This window comes from Vicugna pacos, chromosome 33 (assembly GCF_048564905.1).
Source record: "Vicugna pacos chromosome 33, VicPac4, whole genome shotgun sequence".
NCBI lineage: Eukaryota > Metazoa > Chordata > Mammalia > Artiodactyla > Camelidae > Vicugna > Vicugna pacos.
In genome coordinates this window covers 13,282,429-13,304,054 of record NC_133019.1, presented here as the reverse complement: position 1 = coordinate 13,304,054, position 21,626 = coordinate 13,282,429, and positions in this window count along the sequence as shown.

Here is a 21,626-nt window from a genome sequence, read left to right as displayed (position 1 = left end):
TCACCCACCCAGCCGACTACAGCATCCCCGAGACGTGTAGGCAAGTTTCCTGTAATTGTTTTATGGATGGTTCTCTCAGCACTGTGTCTGGCCATAAAATATACGCACTTAATAGTCTCCAAGGAACTGCCAGGCCTTCTAGGCTATAACTCCGGGCCCCCAGTCCCTCCTGCCTGGCCTGACACCTTGTTTGGTGAATCTGATTTGATTTTGATCTTAAATCTGCTCTAACTGCCTCAGAGCAGGAGCCACAGGGAGGGGGTGGGTGTGGGGGAGAGGGCGATGGTTGCTGAGAATTATGACTCAGGCCCATTAGGATGGGATGACCGCTCAGCACAGCCCCTTCTAAATCACACCTTGAGGAGACTGTCACTGAATTCAGAGCAGGGCTGCGGCTGGCAGGCAGCAGAAGTGGCCGGGGGGCTGGAGAGTGAGGACTTGCTCAGCCTGGTCCCACTCTCCTCTGCACTTCAGGCCCCCAGCATTCTTCTCGGGCCTTCCAGTGACTTCTCTGTCCCAGACACTCTCTTTCTCAGCCTTGTCTAACAATTCTTTCCTCCCTTCATGGGATTCCAAGAAGTTGGTACCAAAAGGTAGCATGTTGGAGGGGATGGGAACCCCGTGGTGATGGGTATGAAACGGTCAAGGACTCTGAGTGAGAGGGAAGAGTCCCTTGGATGTGCCTCTGTGATCTTGCTTCCTTTTCTCCCAGGACAGAGTTACTGAAGGAAGATGGAGAGGCGGAGACATTGCTGGCTCCTCTCCCAGACTGGGCCATACCAGCAGTCGTCTAGAGCTGAGGGCCCTGGTCACGTCTACCAGCAGGGCGCAGAGTACCTCCCTGCTCCAGGGGCTCTCATTCATCCTCTGCAGCTCTGCTGTAACCCCCTCCTCAGCGAATCCCTTCCCAGTCCTCCTGATCCCTCCCTCCTCTCTGTCCTCTTAGCATTTGAGTCAAAAGACAGTTTGGTGCAGTGGCTGAGGGCCTGAACTCTGAAGTCAGATTGTCCAGAATTGACTCTAGATCCCACCACTTCCCGTGTGACCTTGGACAGTGACCCCACCTCCCTGTGCCCTTGTTTCCTGTAAAGCGCAGGATGATGAGAGCGTGTCTCCTGCGATCACTGTGAGAATCATCCAAGTTCAGCTCTCAGAGCAGAGCCTGGTACTTAGTAGGAGGTTAGTAAATGGTGGCCGCTGCTCTTGCAGTTTCTTAGTGTTCCCTGGGCTGGGTGGGTGCGTGGGAGTGGAGGGGCTCAGGAAGTGTGCTGAAGGCTCACTTTCCACTAGACCATGTCTTCCCTACATGTTCAAGGCCTGGGAAGGAAGGAGGGAAGGAGGGAGAGAAGGAAGGAAGGAAGGAAGGAAGGAAGGAAGGAAGGAAGGAAGGAAGGAAGGAAGGACGGACAAACTTGTGGTCCAAATGGCTGTTATGCAAAAGAATCTAGTTCCACAATTCACTGAATTTACCCTAAATTAAGCAACTACCCCACCCCGACCCCTACCCCAAGCTTTGACTCATGCTAAAGATTTCCTGGGTAACTTTATACCCTGAGTATTAAACGTACAGTCTTTTAGCATTAGTGCCTAGAGATCTGAGAAAGTCACAAAGCCATGATTTTTTTTGCTGAGTACTGAAGGGCCTTAGGAATAAACTAATTTACCCAGTTATTTTATAGAAGGGCAAGCTGAAGCTCGGAGAGTGGGAATGTCTTCCCCAAGTCCACTGAGCTTCTCTCCAAATGTGTCCCTCTATTTCTTGTCATTGAATCCTGACCCCGATGTTGATCGGGAGGCATGGAAATCATTCTTCCCGGTTTGGGAAAATTGAAAGGAAGAGCTGAGACCCAGACTGGTGAAGTGGCTTACCCCAAACCACACGGCAGGCCAGCGACGGAAGTAACCAAAACAGAACTTCTGACCCCTAGGCCGAGTCTTCCCCCTCCCCGCCCAACCCCAACTGGCCCGGCTGTCAAGAAAATCCTGAAGCCAAGATGCTCCGGCTCTCTTGGGATGGAGAGGGAATGGCCGCCTCCCTCCCGTCCCACACCAAGCACCTGGCAGGGAACCTGGCCTTCCAAACCGCCCTTTGTCAGCTGCTCCTCTAAGCAGAACACACCGCAGCCTGAGAAGGAGCCTTGAGCCTTGAGTGCCAGGGAGACTCCAAGCCGTATCAAGAGGCTTTTCATAAACACAACTGTCTGTGTCTGGGCAGCCATGTGGAAAGTTGCAATATAACCCACTGATGTCATGTGGCAGGGGAACAAGATTTCCAGAGGCAGCTGTGTTGCTCTTTCCAACCTCAGTGTGGAGCAGAATCCCAGACCGGCTTCCGAAAGAAAGAGAAGGGGAAAAAAACCTGCAACAAATTGCAAAACAAAACCCTGATTCCAAGGTCTCCGAGGGAGGGTGGGGAAGGGGGTTGGGGAGGGCCTGGAGCTGCTGGGAAGGAACAGCTGGGCTGGGGCTTTGGGAGCAGTGCAGGGTCACCCCCCAGGGCTCTCTCCTGCAGTCCCGGGGTCCCCGGCCAGGTGCTTTCTAAGGATGGCGCGGGCAGCCTGGACCGGAGGCTTGGGCAGGGCCGCTTGGTGTGCGCCGGGCTCTCCCTGCTGTCCGTCACTTCAACTCCCTGGGCTCCAGAAATCCCCTGTCATTCTTCTGACCTCGGGCGGGATTTAGTCCATGCCTTGGCCAGGCACTCGCACCCCTGGTCTCTAAGGTCCCCAGATTTCAGATTTCTGCCATCCATTCTGCAGCTGATTCCAGGATCACATCTGAAGTTGAACTCAAACTCCTCCTGGTTCTCCACTAGGCGGGACCCCTAGAGGGGAGCGCTGATGAGGACAGGCTGGTCTTACCTTCTCTGTTGGCGTCTCACGGAATGGTACCTTACCTCTCCCTCTCGGCTGGCTGGCCGACCCTGGGAGGGTCACTGAGCTTCTCTGGGCTGCAGTTTCCTCTTTTCTGAAAGGGGGGAGCAGAGAGTATATGATAATTCAGTTTCCTTGTAGCTCAAAAAGCCTATCATTTTACAACCATGTGCACAGAAGGAGTAGCGGGGCGGTACAGATTATCTAAAGGATATTTTGTGGCTTTATTAATGCTTATAAGGATGTTTTTCCAATTATAAAATTAATCATTCTAATTGCAGAAAACTTGAAAACCAGGAGAAGACATTTAAAAAGAAACAACCTGTTTCCCAAGCCCTTGGAAATGTGTTATTTTAATCTTTAGTCTCTGCACCTTCTTATATTTTTTAAATAAAAATATTATACTATAAAAATTTTCTACAGTCAGTACTTTAATCACTTCGGAATGTACCATAAACATTACCTTATATTGCAATGTTCTACAATTTGGTGTTTTCTTACACGTGTACTTTTTCTTGTAATTTTTAATATTCAGGCAAATTGCAAATGAAGAAGTATAAATGGCCAATAAACACATGGCAAATTTTTTGCTTCAACCATAATCAAAGAAAAGGAATGAGATGCTATTTTTCATATCAAATTAGCATAGTTTTTTTTTTAAATCTGGAAAACCTGCTGTGTTACCCGGATGAAGAAATGGACAATCTTTTACATGACTGGAAGGGTGAGAATCTATCTGAGAGACAGTTTTATGTATCAAAACATAAAATATGTATGATTATTTATGTAGGAGCTCTATTTCTAGGAATTTACCCTATAAGAGCAATCACCTAACTCTGAAAAGACATCAGCAGAAGGATGTTTGTTGAAGCATTAGGTATAATAGCAAAGTTTTAGTGACAACCTAAATGTCAATCAATAGGGGAACGGTTTGGATGAATATGGCACACAAAATAGCAAACTAGTATGCAGTCATTAAAAATGATAATGCAGCTCTATATTTATTGACTTGGAAAGATGCTTTTGACATTTTGTGAAGCGAAAAGAAGTCATATAACAGAACAGCATGCAGTCTCATCCCATTTATGTAAAGTTACACGCAGAAATCTGCATGTACGTCTTAGATGACTGAACACCTAAAGCATTGTTGGCTTCAGACAGGAGGGGCTTTAAAGTTGCAATCTGGTTGGAACAGAGGAGTGGGGAGAGGATCAGCGCCCACCTTGAAGCTGCATTTGCTAACCAACCATCATGTTTGTGTGTTTTTTGGTTTTGTTTTGTTTTGTTTTGTTTTTCTTAGAATGTATGTTCATTTGGGATGACAGGGAGGGACACTGATGGAGATTATGAACACCTCCATCTGCTGACAGGTGTTGACCCAAATATTAATAGTGATTATCTCTTGGAGGTGGGATTTGGGATGTCTTCATTTCTTCTTTGAATCTTTACTATTATTCAAATATTTTTTACAAAAAATATCTTGCAACATTTGCTGTTAGGGAAGGCTCACAAGCACTGGTTTCTTTCTTTCTTTTACAACATCCTAATAGCCTGGATTTCTGTGTCCTCACTATCAAAGTCTGCAATCTGACTAACTTTCCTCACCTTCCTCTGAGAACTTCAGCCACCTCTTGCTGGGTTAGGGTATCATGGTACATCAAGCCATGGGAAGCTTCAAATTCAGAGTCTACCCCCATCGCACCCCAAGCTTGCCGCCCCTCCACCTGCAGAAGGATGGTGTTCAAGTCCTTCTGACCGGACCACTTCAGGTTTTGGTCTTCGCTCTCTCACCTTCCTCCACCACCCATTCTTCAGATTTGCCCCTTGGACTCTGATTCTACCCAAGGGCTCTCATCAGACACAGAAATCCCTGCTGTCAACTCTGCTCCTCGCCGCAGCTCTGTTTGTTCTAATTATACTCAGCCTGACAACTGACCTTGTTCTGTCTTTCATCTTTGACTTTGCTGCTTCCTAGCAGGTTCAAGTCACCCTGCCACGTTAGGTGTGACAACGCTGCATCCTTCTTGATTCACCAGACACCTATTGTGTGCTCATTCTGTGCTCAGCCCCTGGCTGGGTCCAGGGAACATAAAAACTGTGAGTGTAGGTCCCTACTTCTGAGGGGAGCTCAGTGTATCAGAGGCAATGGACGGAAAGTGGCTATGATGGTAGTAGACGCTGATGGTTTATTACCACCTGGCATACTTTCTAATGCTTTGCAGGTATCAGTTCATTTAACCCTCACAATAACCCTATGAAGTAAGCACTATTATTGTACCCATTTTAAAAAGGGGAAAGCTGAACTTCCTCAAGGTCACAGAGAGCTGAGTAGCAGATCAGGGATTTGAACCCAGTAATCTGACCCCACAGGCATCAGTCTTAAACACTATGCTCCATGGGGAAAAAAATGAAGCCAGCTACCGAGAGTTGGTATAGACATTTATAAAAAGGGCTGCGGGAACTTGGCAAAAGCAAGATGGATTTGTCCGGCTCTATGACTCTTGGTTTGCATGAGATCCAGACATGTAACCAGCTTCCTCTTTGCTGCTCACCTAACCAACCTTCTGCTTTTATCTCTGCTCTGGTGTCTCACCTTGTCTGCGACTTACACTTAGGATCCATGATGAGTGACTGACGTCAGCTGGGCTGGCCTCCAGCTCTGTGTCCACTCAAACTGGGCTGACAGGTCCAGACCCTGCTCCATGTCATCTCAGACCCAGCAGGCTAAGTGCCCTCTCCCCGCCCCTATGCACAGAGACACGGCTGGCCTCAGAGCTCCCCTACTCGGGTCTGAGCTTCTGCTCAGTGCTCCTTGAGGCTTCCAATTGGAGAAAGACTGATGGATATTCCTCCATGGCCATCCTGCTTCCTTAGGTAGACCACGTTTTCTGCTATAAAGGTGTTCCAGAAAAGCTTTGTTTAAACTAAACAAATCTGAATCCCACTTAGAATATATTGGAATAATCAGCTACAGACTCAAAAATCAGACACAACAGCATTACGTGGCACTGAGTGTATACCTGCGCCAGACACTTGACTTATAACATCCATTCAGTTCTTAGAACACCCTGCAAAATGGGCGCCATGTTCATTATTCCCATGTGAAGACACCAAGCCCAGAGAAGTTAGCTGACTTGCCCAGAGTCACACAGCAAGTAAGCGGCAGAGCTGACTCCCAGCCTGGGGCTCAGTCTAAACCATCACTCTGCTCCATCTTCTCCAAGAAGCACTCAGTGAATTCTTGGGCAAACAGTCTCTTGGGGAGGCAAGTTTTCTAAGTTCCAATTCAGGTTTTGTCTAAAGAGGACAGACCTTACTTTCCTGGTTCAATCTTCAGCCACTAGGCTGGGGTGACAGGGAATGCCAGTCCTGCTGGACAGTTCCAGGACCGGTATGCTAGAAGTGTCTCCCCAGCAGGCCCAGAAGCTACCCCCATCTCCACCCCGGCCTGTGTGTGCACTCGCACACAGGAACACATGTGCAAACAGGCACACACGCACGTATACACTCCCCTGGGCCAGGCTGTGTCTGTCTCCTTTGACCAGGCAGGTGCCTGGGCACCCAGGACAGAGCCGCTAGGAGCCAGGGGGATCCAGAGCAAGAGAGCTGAATAAAAGCAGCTAATGCTATATCTATGATATGCAGCTTTGGTTGTAATAAACACTGCCGCTGAATATTCCCGCGGGGCTTTCCTAATGGAGGAGATGGATGCACTCCAGAGCAACCCCAGGGGTTTTACACGCCGCTCTGACTAAACTCCCTATAAAATCAATCCCGCCTTTTCACCAGTTGTGACAGGGTGTTCTAATATTAATCCACTCTCCTTGTCAGTCAGCTCCCCCAACAAAGGCTTTAATGATCTTTAACCAGGCATAATCAAGCTTACACACTCAGGCAGAGGATGCCCAGACCCAGCGAGCCCCGCCCCTCGAAACAATCCGCTTGAAGTGCCAAGGGGGCACAAAGGCGACCCCCTCAGCCCCCTTGAGCCCCCTCCTCTCTCCCGGCAGCATGGGCTATGCAGGAGGGCAGCCGCCCGGGACGGCAGGGGTGGCTTATGGCGGGGGGGGGGTGTTGGGGAAGGGGAGACCCGGCCCCCAGGGCCCTCCTCTGCAGGCTGGCTTCCATCCGATCGGCCCCTGGGATGCTGATGGCTCCGGCAGCACTGCATCTGTAACTCTGCCTCTTAGGCCATGAAGGGCATCTCCTCTGTGCTTCTGACAGCTCCCTTCTCTCTGGAGGAAAGCCCGGCCTGGGTGGAGGATCCTAGCAGTCAGGGGAAGGAGGAGAGGGGCCTAAGGTCTTGCCTCTGTGCCGGGTCCCCCCAACACCCCCAGACCCAGCCTGCCCAGGCCTGGCCCCCTCCCCCTCCTCTCCCTCAGCTTCTCTTCTCCCTGCGCCCATCCCTTTCCCTGGACCCTCCGTGCTCCTCATGGCCCCAGAGAGGGCTGGACCTGGGGCCAGAAGAGAGCGGCAGGGGATAAAGGCAGGGAGTGTGGGGGAGATGGGCAGACATGGGCGGCAGGCCTAAGGCCTGGGCCCTGCCCTGGGGTGAGGATTACACAGGTGGGTGAGGAAGGTCTACTCCAAAAAGCCTTAGCCCTTCTACTTCTAAATCCATGTTCAAGGCCGTGTCACATTTATGCGAGCCAAGCAGGGGCCCCACACTAGCTCTGGGGCTCTGCCTCTTACAGGGCCCTGTTCGGGAACCAGCAGTGTAAGCTGCCTGGAGGCCTCGGCTGAACCTTCCAGCAAACTCCCCCGGGCCACAGCGAATCAGAGCCTTGAGTTTGGCCTCTGACTTCAGAAAACAAACCGGCCTGAGCTGTTTATTGCAGCCTCCTTGCTGCTCCGGCCACAGGGGGCGGCTCAGCCAAGTCCAGGGGCCTCCCCGGTGGTGTCCAGCCTCCCCGTGGCCTGGGGGCCCTCGAGAGCTGTGTGAGGTTTGGGGGCACAGAGAGATGCCTTCAGTCTTTCAACAGAACTTGTTTAATTTCTTTTCACATTACAAACCAATATATTTTACTTAAATTGAGAAAAATAGGGACAATAGCAAAAAGCAGAAGGGGAGGCTGGGACCTACCTCAAGCACCGTTAACATCTGAATACTTTGCTTTCCAATATTTTTATTGCCTTAAAAGCAACTGAATTCGGGCTTCCCTGGGACTTGTACCAGAGCCCTGTGTGCGCTCCTTTGCCTGCAAGAGACTCCTCTGCACGGGGGAGGGAGGGAGGGAGGGAGGGGTTCTAGCTCAGGCTCTGCTGCGTGATCATGGTCCCTTCTTTAACTCTGTGTCTCCGTGTTCTCATTATTTCAAAGGAGATAATAACATAAATGGCCTGGGTGGTCACAGGGATTAAATGGGTTTTTTCCTTTGCTTTATGAGGGGGAGGTAATTAGGTTTATTTATTTACTTATATTTGGAGGAGGTACTGGGGATTGAACCCAGGAACTATGTGCATGCTAAGCATGCAGCTCTACCACTTGAGCTATACCTTCCCCCCGGGATTAAATGTTTTTATATATGCAAAGTACTTAGATGAGTGTCTGGCATAAACATGGAATAAATGTGGTGGTGGCAATACTGGTAGCATTATTATTATTACTATATTATTGTTATTGTTCTTACAATTTGCACTCTCTTCCCTCAGAGGAGCAGGGAGTGGGGAACAGTCACCTCTTCCCTCAGCGGTTGTACCTCCCGTAGGGGTAGTCAAAGCATCCAGCCGTGTCACAGGTAGGCAGGTGGCCTGAGAGAGGACATCCCTCTGGGAGGACAGAAAGATAAACATCACCCATCCAGGACTCTGCCTTTGCTGGGATGAAAAGGAAGGGGGCATGGCTACCACCCCTCCTGTGAGTTCTTCTTGCCTGTGTAGCTCCTGGTACCCAAGTGGCCAGCAGCTGCTCCTTCCCCTCCCTTGCCCCTGCACAGGTCACTAATCCAGCATCTCACTCCTCTCCACCAAGCCCAGCCCAGGCTGTGGACTGTTTTTAGTGCTACAGTCCAATGGGCGCCTCCATCCACAGGGCTGGCTCACCGAAGAATGTCGACATGCCGGGCCTCATATAGCCCTTAACGCCTTCTGACTCGGGCCTTGAGAATATCAGAGCATCCCTGGGACGAATCTTGGAGAACCTCTAAGAAGAGCTCGTGACAATAACAGCTGGTGTTTGATGGGCATTTACTATATGTCAAGCCCTTTGCTAAAACATTTACACATATTATCTCATTTAATCCTCACAACAAGACACGAGATAGGAACCATCATTATCTCCACTTTGCAGTTGAATCCCTGGCTCGGAGAGGTTGATTCGTCTGCCCAGGACTGACGTCCTGCTACATAGGCCACCAAGGGGACATGAATTTAACTCTGGAGAGACCACCCTTGGTTCTGGGGAAACATGACTCCTGACCTTTCTGTTTTCTAGAGCTGTTCTAATGGGAAGCCTGATGCCATTGTTAACGCGAATGCTGAGGAATAGTGTTTTGATCGTACAAGCTGTAAGTGTATCTCTTATCTGTGACGTTAAAAAAATAATAATAAACTGATGAGGAGGAGAAGAAACTGAAACCCAGAAAAGGTAAGTCACCTTCCACAGCCACACAGCTAGAAAGCCATGGAGACAGAACCAGGGCCCAAGACTCCCCAGTCTCGTGTTCTTTCTAGCATATCCTGCTCATCGCTCATCGTCTGTCCCTCCCAGGGGACGCTTGGCCCTGGCCAGACACCAGACCCCACCCTTCTCTGGTATTTCCTGCTCGGTACCCAGCACAGCCGGCACACACAGTAAGTGCTTGCTCAATCCCTGAGAGCAAATGGGTGCTCACTTTCCGCTGGGGAGTATGTAGCACCCACTGAAACAGGCATCCAGCCTTCTCTTGATAATCTACTGTGGGTCATTCATTCATGAATAGAAATAAGCTTTTACAGAAGCTGTTTATATTGTGGGCGGAGCCCAGCCTGGCACCCCAGCTCTCGAAACTGAGTGTCCCCAGGCCCTGCCCTCTCTTCACCTTCTCCATCAAGCCCCGCACCTCCTTTCCCCTTTCCCTTCTCGCTCTAAGAACACAGCACATCCCCAGCCCAAGATAGCATCCCTCGAAAAGCTAATATTGCCCAAAAGAATCCGACAGACGCAGAGCTGATTGGTTTTTGGCTTTTGCAGCGCTGATGCCTGATTTCCTCCAGACTCTGCCTAATTTCTCTCATTCACTTCGGTGACATCTCTCCCGCTGCCTGACAGTGGCTGTCCCTGCGACCACAGATCGGAGGCAGGCGGCTTGGGCCGGCCTCCTCGACCAGAGCCCATCTGGATGGTGGTAACTGTGCATTTTGTATTGAGCAAGCGAGTTAATGGCATGTAAAACATACACAACTTGTCAGCCCGTTAGCTGCTGCCATTGCCATTGCCACGGCTGCCCTCCTGCCTCAGGCTCAACTAAATTGCTCATCGTCTTGCTCTCTTCCTCCCTCCCCCCTCCTTGGTTTTTTTTTTTTCTTTTCCCCAAAGTCTCTCTCTCTCTCTTCAACCTGAACCTCCCTCCTTCCCTGAACAATTGAAGGGCCCCATTTTTATTTATTTATTTGTAATCATTTTCCTGGGCAGCCAATTTTAGTGAAGACTGAGCCTTGAAGGCTCGCCTCTGCCCAGTTCATGCGTTGTCCTCGGTTCCTGCTCAGGAAGCGGGGGTTCGAGGACGGTGGCAGCCCCAAGAGCACTTCCGCCGGAGGAAGGAAGAGGCACACAGTTTAGAACACGAGCCAGATGCCGGACACGGATGCTGACTTGGACACACCTTCAGTGGTACACACGGGGACTGCACACACGTCCACCCGCCCACACTCCCAAAACCCTACGCCTGCATGCGCACACTCAGCTGTCCACGTCCTCACCTGCAGACCCCAGTGGACAAACATCCTCAAAACATCCACGTCCCAAAGGGTGCTCCTGGGTATTTACTCCTGAAAGAGCCCACAGCTAAATTCACACCCTACAGTGTAGCCCTCTCTCTGTACCCCTTCCCAAGGGGCATTCTCAAGCCTGCAGGCACGCTTCTCTCTCACTCTCTCTCTTTCTCTCTCTCTCTCTCTCTCTCACACACACACACACTCTCAACAGCACAGGTCTTTAAGTGCACCCTCAAGTCCGCACACCTGAAACAGTCCACGTGTGCGTTCACTGCCTTCAGACACCGCATCCAAAGGCGATGATTCATGTCCATCGCCCAGCACCTTCAGTACTGATGTTAACAATCACACTCCTACGGGCGCCCTCACAGCTGTCTATTTCTGCACATACGCAATACCCCCCCACCATTTATATACACTCCCACACACTCCCAGTGGGCATGCCCCCCAACAGCCACATCTGCGCATACACACACCAGACTCACTCAGCCCCCACCACCCCCGTCTGCAGTGTACACTCCTGTGTACACATAGGCCGTAGGCAGGCCATGTCTGCACGTGCGCTGAGCTACATGCCCCTTGGATGTATCCCCATACCCTCCTGTCCGTTGCAAACTCATAGAAACCAACACTGCCACCAGCCCATCTGCAAGTTGGCTGTTAATGTGTATTTCAGGTGTATTTGTCCACACCTCAAGTCCGCATACACACTGTATCTCATTCTACGTGCTTATCACCCGTGCAATAAACTCTTAGCCCCAATTTGCACGTATGTTCCATGCAAACAGCCCACGATATTTTATTGTCTGGATGTTCATAGCACGTGCACCCTTAGAAGACCCCAGTCCTGCCTGTTCATGCTCCTCCATCTTCCTGCCTGCATGCACATCTCAAACGTACACCCCCAAATGCCCTATCATACCTGTGCGTGCATGTATGCCCAGCAATAATTCTCTGTCTGCTCACACAGACCCCAGTGCATGGACAGACACCCAAGGCCGTCACCTCCACACACAGAGGCAGTCGTGTACAATTCCCTCTGAACACGCCATGGCAGTATCAAATGCCCACCATCGATTCACTTTAATTAAAACTGAACTAAACTGTTGAGCCCAGCTCAGACCCTGTGCTGAGGGCTGGAAATATGCAGATGGAAAAGAACAGCCATGCTCACCCTCAGGAGCTTCCTGTCCAGGAAGAGAAGTGGACAGGAAAGCAGCCAGTGATGACAGAGGGTGGTTAGTTCAGTCACAGAAGTATGTGCACACGCAGGCACACACCCTCAGTAGCTCCAGATTTACAGGAACATTCTGCCTGCACCTCTCAGATGCACATTCCCACGTATCCCCATTCTGTGCCCAAACCCCCAACTTTAACCGTGATCAGTTGCTTTGATTAGACACAGTGGCTTGAGATGTCCCACAACGGTCTCCTCCCTGATGGTAACACTGCTGCTGGGCGAGAATGTTCTCCCCTGAGCGCTGTCATTGCTGGGGCAGTCTCCTCTCTTGGGCTGCTCCCCGAGGACCTCGGGCACAGGGAGTGGTCTCCCATGGCCGTCCTGCTTCATCCTCTGCCTGACCTCAGACAAGCTGGGACACACCCCCTACAGAGGCTGCTGTCACCATGACAGGCACAAGGACTCCTTCCTGCCCACCCTTTGTCTGGGTGGCTAGCTCTATCTAGCTCTGATAGGATTATTTTTAAAAGATAATCCAATTCCAGTCTGAATTCCTAGAATGTCAGAGTCTGGAGCTAAGGTCCATAAATTCTGCCTTGCAGGCCAAATCCAGCCCTGCCATCTGTTTTTGTAAATAAAGTTTTATTGGAACACAGTCATACCCATTTGTTTAAGTATTGTCTATGGCTGCCTTGGGGCTGGAATGACAAAAATTCAGTACTTACACCTAAGACTATGGTCAGTTAAACCTGACATATTTACTGTCTGGTGCTTTATAGAAGAAATTTGCCAACCTGACGTCAAGCACGGGGGTGGCACTCGTAGTCTGGTCTCCTCTGGTCCAAACCCACAATACACTGTAAGGTAAATAGAGAACCCACAGAGGGCAGAGGCAGATGACAGGAAAGGAAAGGAATTCAAACCACATCTTCAATTCCTCCCACAGATATTGACTGAGTGTCTGCTGTCTGCTGACACCCCGCCAGGCACAGGGTGACAGCAGTGACTAGAACATGGCTTCTGTCCTCCTGACAGAACCAGTCTCCTGGGAGACATTAAACTACAGACTCTGTAGTGAGACTTCTGATACAGATTGGGAAGGGGGAAAATGGGGATCGTTGAAGCCAGGAAAAGAAACTTAGAAGTACTTTGACAGGTGAACTCAAATATGTGAGAAGATGACACGGTTGAGGGATTGGACAGCCTCTCCAGATACCCCCCAAGGTAGGACCTGGGACCGGGACAGCACAGGAAGACTCTGTCTCAGTGAGAAGACGAGTTTTAACCTTCAGCACTGCTCTACAGTGAGCTCTGTGCCACAGGAGGCTGGGTGCTACGTTGACATTAGGGATGGTTAGAGGGGATTAATGCCTGGGGTTGGCCTGCAACGACCTCTGAGCTCATGTGTGAGACTCACCACGGCCTCTCAAGATGGCGCCAAGCTCAGCTTTGGGAATGTTCCTGCCCTCCTTCCCAGCATCCTCTGCTCTCCTGGGGCAGACGTAAGGGACAACCTCTCCTGAGCTGGCCCTTGGGTGGGCCGTGAATAGGTCCTTTCACAGGGGGCTGTGAGGGTGTCCACCACCACTCTTCTCATCATTATGAGTTCATACATTAAACCCAGTTGTTCCTGGGAGTAAGTTTCCATACCAACTGGCTTCTAGCAAGACCCTCAGAACCTCCTCCTTCCCTTCTCACTTTGGATCCCAACCTCTTTCACTTGCTCTCTCCTCCCAAGTTCCAGACTTTTCCACCCCTCCTTTGAAGCCTCCAGGCCCTCTCCTCTTTGGCCTCTCAGATGGGATCCATAGTATCATGTCTGATTCCATCTTGCAGAGGGTTCAAAGGACGACATCCAAGTTCAGCCTCACCCATATTCAAGGGTTCTCGGTGCCCTTGCTCATTTCATCCCACCATCCCACGTGCTTAGCTCCCCCTGTTTAGTCCTCTCTCTAAACACGTGGGACACAGATGAGGGCAAGAGAGAGGCAAAGCTGGCAGCAAGAAGGAAGGCAGGGTTCTACGGCGATACCACCCTGAACACACCTGATCTCGGCTGATCTCGGAAGCCAAGCAGGGTCGGGCCTGGTTAGTACTTGGATGGAAGAAGGAAGGCAGGATCAGGAGGGAAAAAGAAGGAAGCAAAATGCAAAACACAAGGGCGAACGGGGAGAGCCTTAGGAGCCCTGCGTTTAAGTGGTCTGATAATTAAATGAAAAGTGTTTGGTAGGGGAGCCCACCTTTCAAAATCCCCGCTGGTGGTGAAGCATAAAAACCTGAAGAGCAAATATTTACTCAGAATTAACATGGAGCGCATCCCATCAAGCAACCTTGGGGCTGTTTCTGGAGTCTTACCTTAATGTCTTGTGCGGCGTGGGGGCCCGGGTGGGCACTAGACCCTGCGTACTATGCTAAACGAATCTAATGGTGTGCTTTATTTCCCCCCTCAGCAGAACTCTTAATTATGTATCTCGCAAACGCACAGAGAGAATGGATTAGCCACAGCAGCTGCTTCCTGCTGGAGTGGTGCCCTCCCCAGGAGCCGTTGCAGGGAGCCCGTGGGCCGGCCCCACCGGCTGCGCCAGGGAGCGGGCAGGAGTCTGGGGAGAGCACGCGTGAGGGGCTGCTGAGGATCTGAATCTACAGCCAGAAAACGTCTGCCCCTCGGCACCCCAATGGGAGAGGTGGGAGATGTGTTCAGGGGTGAGTGTTAGGGGGGCCAGGCCTGTCTTGTGTCTGTCTGGGCTGAGGCAGGCTCTTGGAAAGGCTTCTCTGCTAAGGCCATCTCTCCTGGTCCACCCACCCAGGGCCATGCCCGAAACCCTCACCTGTGCTAATAGCAACTTGCTGTCTAGTAGGGTGACTCATGACTGCCCCCTCAGTTCCTCCTAGAAATTGCAGGAGCCTCTGTGTCAGTTTAATTGTCACTTATCAGGGTCTACAGGAAAACCTGGAACCCAGAATAGGTTCCACGAAAGAAGAGAAGCCAGGAAAGCTCAGAATTTGTGGCTTTAACTAGGGAAGGCAGAATAATGGAGAAAAACAGAAGGTGACATCAGGATGCCAGGATCCCAGAAACCCACTTTGAAGTCTCGGGACTGTGCAGAGGAGACATTCTGTAGATGGGCAGAATACCAGCATGAGCTGGACACTGGCCGGGGACAGAGTGCCACTGAGACCACCTGTCCACGGAACCCAAGAGGTCAGAGATGCTAGGGAGTCTGTGGGTGTGACTCTCTGCCTGTGACATAAAGTTCCTTCTCTGTGATCCCTTTGGCACGGTGGTCTTGGGTAGCAGAATATCAGACAGGCTAAGCGCAGTGGGATTTAGTCCTGAGCTGGAGTCCCACGCCACCACTCACTAGCAACTCTTGTTTGTGTCCTCTCTGGACATAGCTTCTCCATCCGGTTGATGTGAAAAACTGGCAAGATGCCTTGAACTTATCAGTGATATCCTCTGAACCCGCCTGTGTCAGGTGGCCATTAGACCTATAATGGATTTCTCCTAGAGTTGTAGAAGGAATATTCATTGAAATTTATGAAACTGCGTTGTGAACTAGAAAGGACAAACCACATTTACTGAGCACATACTATGTGCCAAGCGCTGTTCACCCCATCCCCACAGTAATCCTACGCTTCAGGTCCTATTCGGATCCTGATTACTCAGACGAGGACTTTAAGGCACAGAGAGATGACCTTACAGAAATTCCCAAAGTTCGCAGGATTCAAACCCTGACAATTTAATTTCAGTTGCCGCACAGGTGTTGTCAGTGATTTTTGTTGGGTTTTGTTATTGTTTTTGCTGTCGTTGCTGTTTTTTTTTTAATGGAGGTACCGGGGACTGAACCCGGGATCTTGCGCATGCTAAGTCTACCACTGAGTTGTACCCACCCCGCGTCGGTGATTATTGTGGTATAAGACAGTTATCCAGAACTGGCTGGGCTCAGTGAAGAACACAGAGAAGCAGGTCGATGCACCGCCCAGCATCATATGAAACTGAAGACTCAAGGAAGGCTTTTGAGCTCCAGTCATGGAAGCAGCATGACTCGAACTTCAAAAGACGGAATGAGGCTACAGGGTAGAGCCAGGGAAGGGATCTGGCCTGAAGAGGAGGAAGAGGAGCAACATGGCAAGAACGAGCCTTAGAAGCAAGGCAGTCCTGCTCCACACACATCCCAGGTGGTACTAAATGGTGTCTTCCCAAACATCCATTCCATTCCATTCAACGAGACACGTCTTCACGGGGCAACCACTGGGCACCAGGCGTGGGGGAATGAGATGACTGCCAGGCGTGATTCCCGCCTTTATGTAGCTGAACAGACGTCTGCCAAGGAAGGTTGATCCTTCCCAAGTAATTGCAAGTATGATGAGTTTAAAGAAGAAAAAGTGTGGGTGCATATGAGCTCGGGTAATGCTAACTGCTAAAACAGACAGACCCCTGAATGTGCAATGGCTCTCAACTCGAGGACTTTCTGAGTCACTTATGTGGCGGGACAAATTGGATGCTCCTAGCTGGTGAAAGCAGCCCACCGCTTTGTTTCTTTCAGAGACAGGCTGACAACAGCTGCTATCTCAACATGCGTCCTCCAGCAACTCCCTGGGGTCACCATCCAAGTCAGCCAAAGGGGAAAGGCCAAGGAGGAATGTGCGGGAAGGTTTTTCGGCAAGTGTCACTTCTGCGCACCTTCTAGTGGCTGTACCTCAGCCCCACGTCACACATCACTCCCAGGGAAGAGCAGGGTCCCCAGGAGGCCACGGGCTTGGTGAAGAGCTAGCAGAGGATGACAGCGGGCTACTGAGAACCTTGGCGCACCCCCTTCCCTCTGCTTGGAGTTCGTCCTCTGACCCAGCTTCCCCTCTTTCTGCTCAGCAAACTCTCTGCCTTTGTGAACAACGGTGTACAATATTCAATTATAATGTCTTCTCTTCTTGTACATATAATCCTCCTCCGTTTCCCAAAGCCTATAAAAATTATCACTTAATGACAAGACTTGCACTCGTGGTGTCTTGGGAAGAGAGGAGACCTCCCGTCATGTGTGTGCAAACCTGGGCAGACAGCAAATAATAGCAGAAAGCAAGGCATCCAGAGGGGGCTCCGGAACTGGGTCAGGGATGGGAGCTCAGAACCACGAGCAACCGGTGGAGCATGGGGTCACCCAGAGAGTCCTCAGAATCACCGAGGAGAGGAAACTCTTCATGGGGGTGTAGGATGGAGACTCTGATCGTTTTATTTAGAAGTCAAGAAGAAGGTGGAGGGCTATTAATAAAAATTTAGGGGAAACTGGGGGAACTAATGAACGTGACACAAAGTGCTTCACAAAAGTTCTGAGATCCAAGACCAGCAGACGCTCATCACTCCTGTGTTCCAGGTGCTCTGCTTCCCGACAGCCCAGTCTGGCCCAATTGACCCACAAGAATATCGTCTCAGTGAAAGTCTCACAGCCCATAAACAGGGGAGCTGGATTCAAAAATCAGAAATGTTCTCCAGTGCTAAACTGTACTGCCTCCTGCCTGAAGGGAAGAAGGAACAGAAGAGGAGCAAGAGGACAGAAGTTAGTAGGAGCTTGGGATGGAGCAGGAGATGCGGGGTGAGCAGGAGATGCTGTTGTAAAGACGGAGCAAAGCTTCCCCAGTCTGGGCTTCCCGGAGAGACGGTGGCCACAGAGCACGGGAGGGTGCCAGGCACAGGCGCGTGTGGGAGGGAAGGCGGTGATTCCTGCCAGCCTCCCCAAAGGAAGGAGAGAAAAGCCTGCCGGCCCAGACGGTGGCTGCTCCTCTCTGCTGGGGCAGAAGGAAGGGAGCTCTTTGCGATGCTTGACTTGCTAAGCCTCAGGGGAGAAAAACCAGGGAGCTGGTGAGAGCAGCTCCCTAAGGTGCCTGGGGCGGGATGCGATGCTTTCCAGCAGGGAGTTAAAATCAGGAGGAAGTGAATCAAGACCAGATGGAGTTAGTGTTCCAGCAAGCGCGTGTGGTTTTAGAAATGAAGAAGAAATGTGGATTGAGGCCAAATCCAGTCCTCAGGGTTCTACCAACCTGCAGCCTCTGGGGAATCACACAGACAGAGAGGATGTCAGGGCTGGCAGGTCTCAGAGACCATCCTGTCCTGCTGCATGTTCTGTGATGGGGGTAACTGGGACCTGGAGAGAGCCGGTGGGTGAAAGGGCTGGGGCCCGTAGCCCAGGTCCTCCTCCATCATCAGCCACGTTGAGAAGTCCTGTAGGCGGCAGGCACAGGGAGGGCCACCTTCCCACTCCCTCCCTCTGTACCAACTCTATGCATGAACTAGAAGGTGCTAAAGCCCCCAGAGAGCTGCCGAGATGCAGGTGCTCTGTGCAGACTTCACTCCATCCCTCCCCCTGCCCGCTCCTCAGCAGAGAGTCCCTGTTCCCGGGCCTCCGAGTGCTTCAGTAACGGCATGACCTTGGCAAGACACTTTGCCTCTTTCTCTAGCTCAATTTCTTCACCACTAACAAGACATAGTGGGGCAAGAAAACCTGTAAACCCCAGTGCTTTTCCTATTGAGATTTTCTGACCATTCACCAAACTTCCTGTGCCTTTAAAGGCTATGACATCAGTATAAAGGCTATGACATCAGTATAAAGGCTGAGGTCAGAAGAAGTCAACCAAAACTGTGACAGGGGATGAAAAGAACCTCCCCTAGCAATGGGGGGCCGGGGCAACAGAGGAACACAGCCCTTAGGTCTGAATATGTAAAAGGTACGGATTCAGAGAGAAGGCTTTGATAAACCACGTTTGCCCTCCCACCTTGACAAGCACACCTTCACGATGACAAAGGCGAAAAGATCCTCGTAAAACCATGGACTTCTTTTAGTATGACTAAAAGTTGGCAAATATCAAAGAGAGATGTATTTAATTACTATTGCACATGTCTGAGTGCTGACAGTGTTTGTCTGAATAACAAAACAAAGATAAAATAATGCAAAAACTATTGTATATTTACTCTAAAGTTATTTTTCCTGCCTTATTTAAACAGAATCCCTAATTATGTTGTTATAATCAAGATGTTTACATAATTTGTGTTCTATTGAGATCAATGCCAACTTAGGCATCTCTCAAGTCTCTGTGGTTCTTAGAGAGTTGTCTTCATTAATTTCAATTTGGAGAAACTTCTCTGCTGAGGCAGGAAGAGCTGGAAATCGCAATCAGATTCTTAAAGCCACTCTTCTAGGTATTCAGAAGTGAGCATTGAATTTTACATATTTTCAAACACTATAACGTGGTCACATACCACAATGTATCCTCTCAGAAGATATTATAAAATCATTTCTTCTCATCACTGTGTCTGTAGCAATATCTGGATCCACACAGGGACGTAGAGAATTTGTACCACTGTATACAGGCTATATCTAGACCTACACATACACAAACTTAGGAGAAACATGAGTTGTTTGATACCACAAAATATTTCTGAGTTTTTCCGTGCAACTATTGCAAAGACCACACTATTTAGTGAATACCTGCGCGAATTTGAATTTTGAACACAAAGAAAACAAGAAATGGGTGTTCAGCGCTATGGACGCTTGATTATGAAAGCTTCTATTGCACCGTGCTATCAGAGAGGAAGGATTTGACAAGTTAATTAGTTGGTCTTATACATAAGCACCTCTACTGCTTAAATCCCGTTCCCTGCCACCACCACCACCACCACCACCACCAACACCCACCACTGCAAAGCACTGTCTCCTGATGTGGGCAACAGCATAATCCACCAGCCTCTGGGGCATTCTGATTCCGCTGCTTTTTGTTTCAAGAACAGAGGGCTAGCGACAGGGAGAAGCATTTCCCTGGGTCTCCCTGGAGTTTGGCCAGTGTTAGTCGGGAGAGCGGTTGGTCAGTGTTATAGGTCACGCCAAGCCAGCACCAAACACTGGAAGGCACTAATAGAGGCACCCACGTGTTCTTTAATAAATTTATCATGTGGGGGGCGAGGGGGGATAAGTGGAGCCTTCTCAAGGGTGGGGTGCAGGTAACACCCTCCCCTTGCCCCAGGAAGAGTGTTACTGGAAATCATTAGCTGGAAGCGATGTGGCTGATGCTGCCCAGAGGCAAGAACCTATCAGATCATTTCCAGATTCTTTCTGAGAGCATGTGATAGCCCCCCACGCCCCTCCCTCTCCTGTCCCATCACTTACCCACCCGTCTCCCCAGACCGCTCACACTCCCCTGCCACATGCTGACATCCCTCTGTGATTTTGTTTTTGTGGTTACCTCTGCCTGGGATGTCTTTGCCCATTTTCTTTGTTTCCCTGGTTTATCAAATGGTTTAATAAACAGCTTATACTCAATGGAGCATAAATATGACATTTTTTTTTTTTTATCTAGCCATGACTTCCATCAATTGTCTGGAATCTCTCGTTAACAGATACCCTAACTTTCTGGTCACATTCCTGGATCTGGATCTCTGGTGCTAGGGGCGGTGGGGGGGTGGTTAGGAGGGAGGGCTGGAGTCATCCTGCATCATCGGCAGTCTGACCCCATGGGGACAGCCCTGGTCTCTAATAGCTCAGCCTGGCTCCATCTCCTGCTGGTGGCTCTGTCCATGTGCAGGTAGCCAGGGTTGACTTAGACTGGTGTCGGCTTCCCCAGCCCCCTTGGTGCTGAGATCATGTCAGGAGGAGGTAGCCGTGGTTACCTTAGGCCCCTGCCCATGGTCTATCCCCCAAGCACCCCTCTGGAGGGCTCTCTCTTCACATAGCAGGTGGCTCCCAGCACCTGCCACTCCTCTAGACCTGGCTCTTCCACATCCATGAAATTCGAGGGTTTTTTGGTACCACCTGAGAGCTGGAGACAATTAGGATGGAGGGGAGACTCCCCATTTCCTTCCCAGGCTCACTATCCTGCAGTTCTGTCTGGCCTCGGCCCAAGCTATTTCAACCAGCCCTCCTGCTCCTCACTTCCACCTCCTCTACCCGACTCCAGAAATCTCCAGGAAAGAAGCAAGAGGGGAGCACAAGGCGAGCTGTCTGCAGAACCCCCTGCATCCTCAACTCTGTTCACAGCACTGGAGAGCATCTCCTTTGGCTGGGAGTGAGCTCCCCATCTCTGGTCCTACAGGCCCTCCCAGTCCCCATGAACCCTTCCCTTAGAGCCTCCCTCACCTGGCTTTGGGGAAGGAGAGAGAATGTCACATCGGCTTCCACTAAGCCAGTGGCTTTCCCTCTCTTTCCCCATCGCCTGGGACGTTGGACTGCAGGGTGTGGGGAGGGGGTGTGATGGGGCCAGATCTGCTCTGAAGAAGCACAGCGCGTCCCTCTTTGGCATCCCTTGTCGGCAGCCCTCTTCAGTGTGATTTTCTCATCATTTTTCTGTACTCAGCTGTTGGTCCCGCTGCCAGTTCTACCTCCTAATACACTTGCCTGATGGAAGATCCTGAGGGTCAGATCACTTTTGCCCTCCGCGGAGGCGGCCTTACCCCCACCCCCCCGCAACCAGGCTCTCCTCGGGGCTCCTACAGTGTTTCGGATTCACTTTTGCTCCATTGTGGCGTCCTTAGCTGTTGGCAACCACTTTCCTTGGACTGTCTGTGAGGGCTGTCTGCATGGGCTTCGCATCTCTGTACCCCTAGGACCTACCACTGGGCCAGGCACCTAATGAGTCCACACTACAAGCTTACTGAAGGAAGGAAGGAAATGAATGAGCTT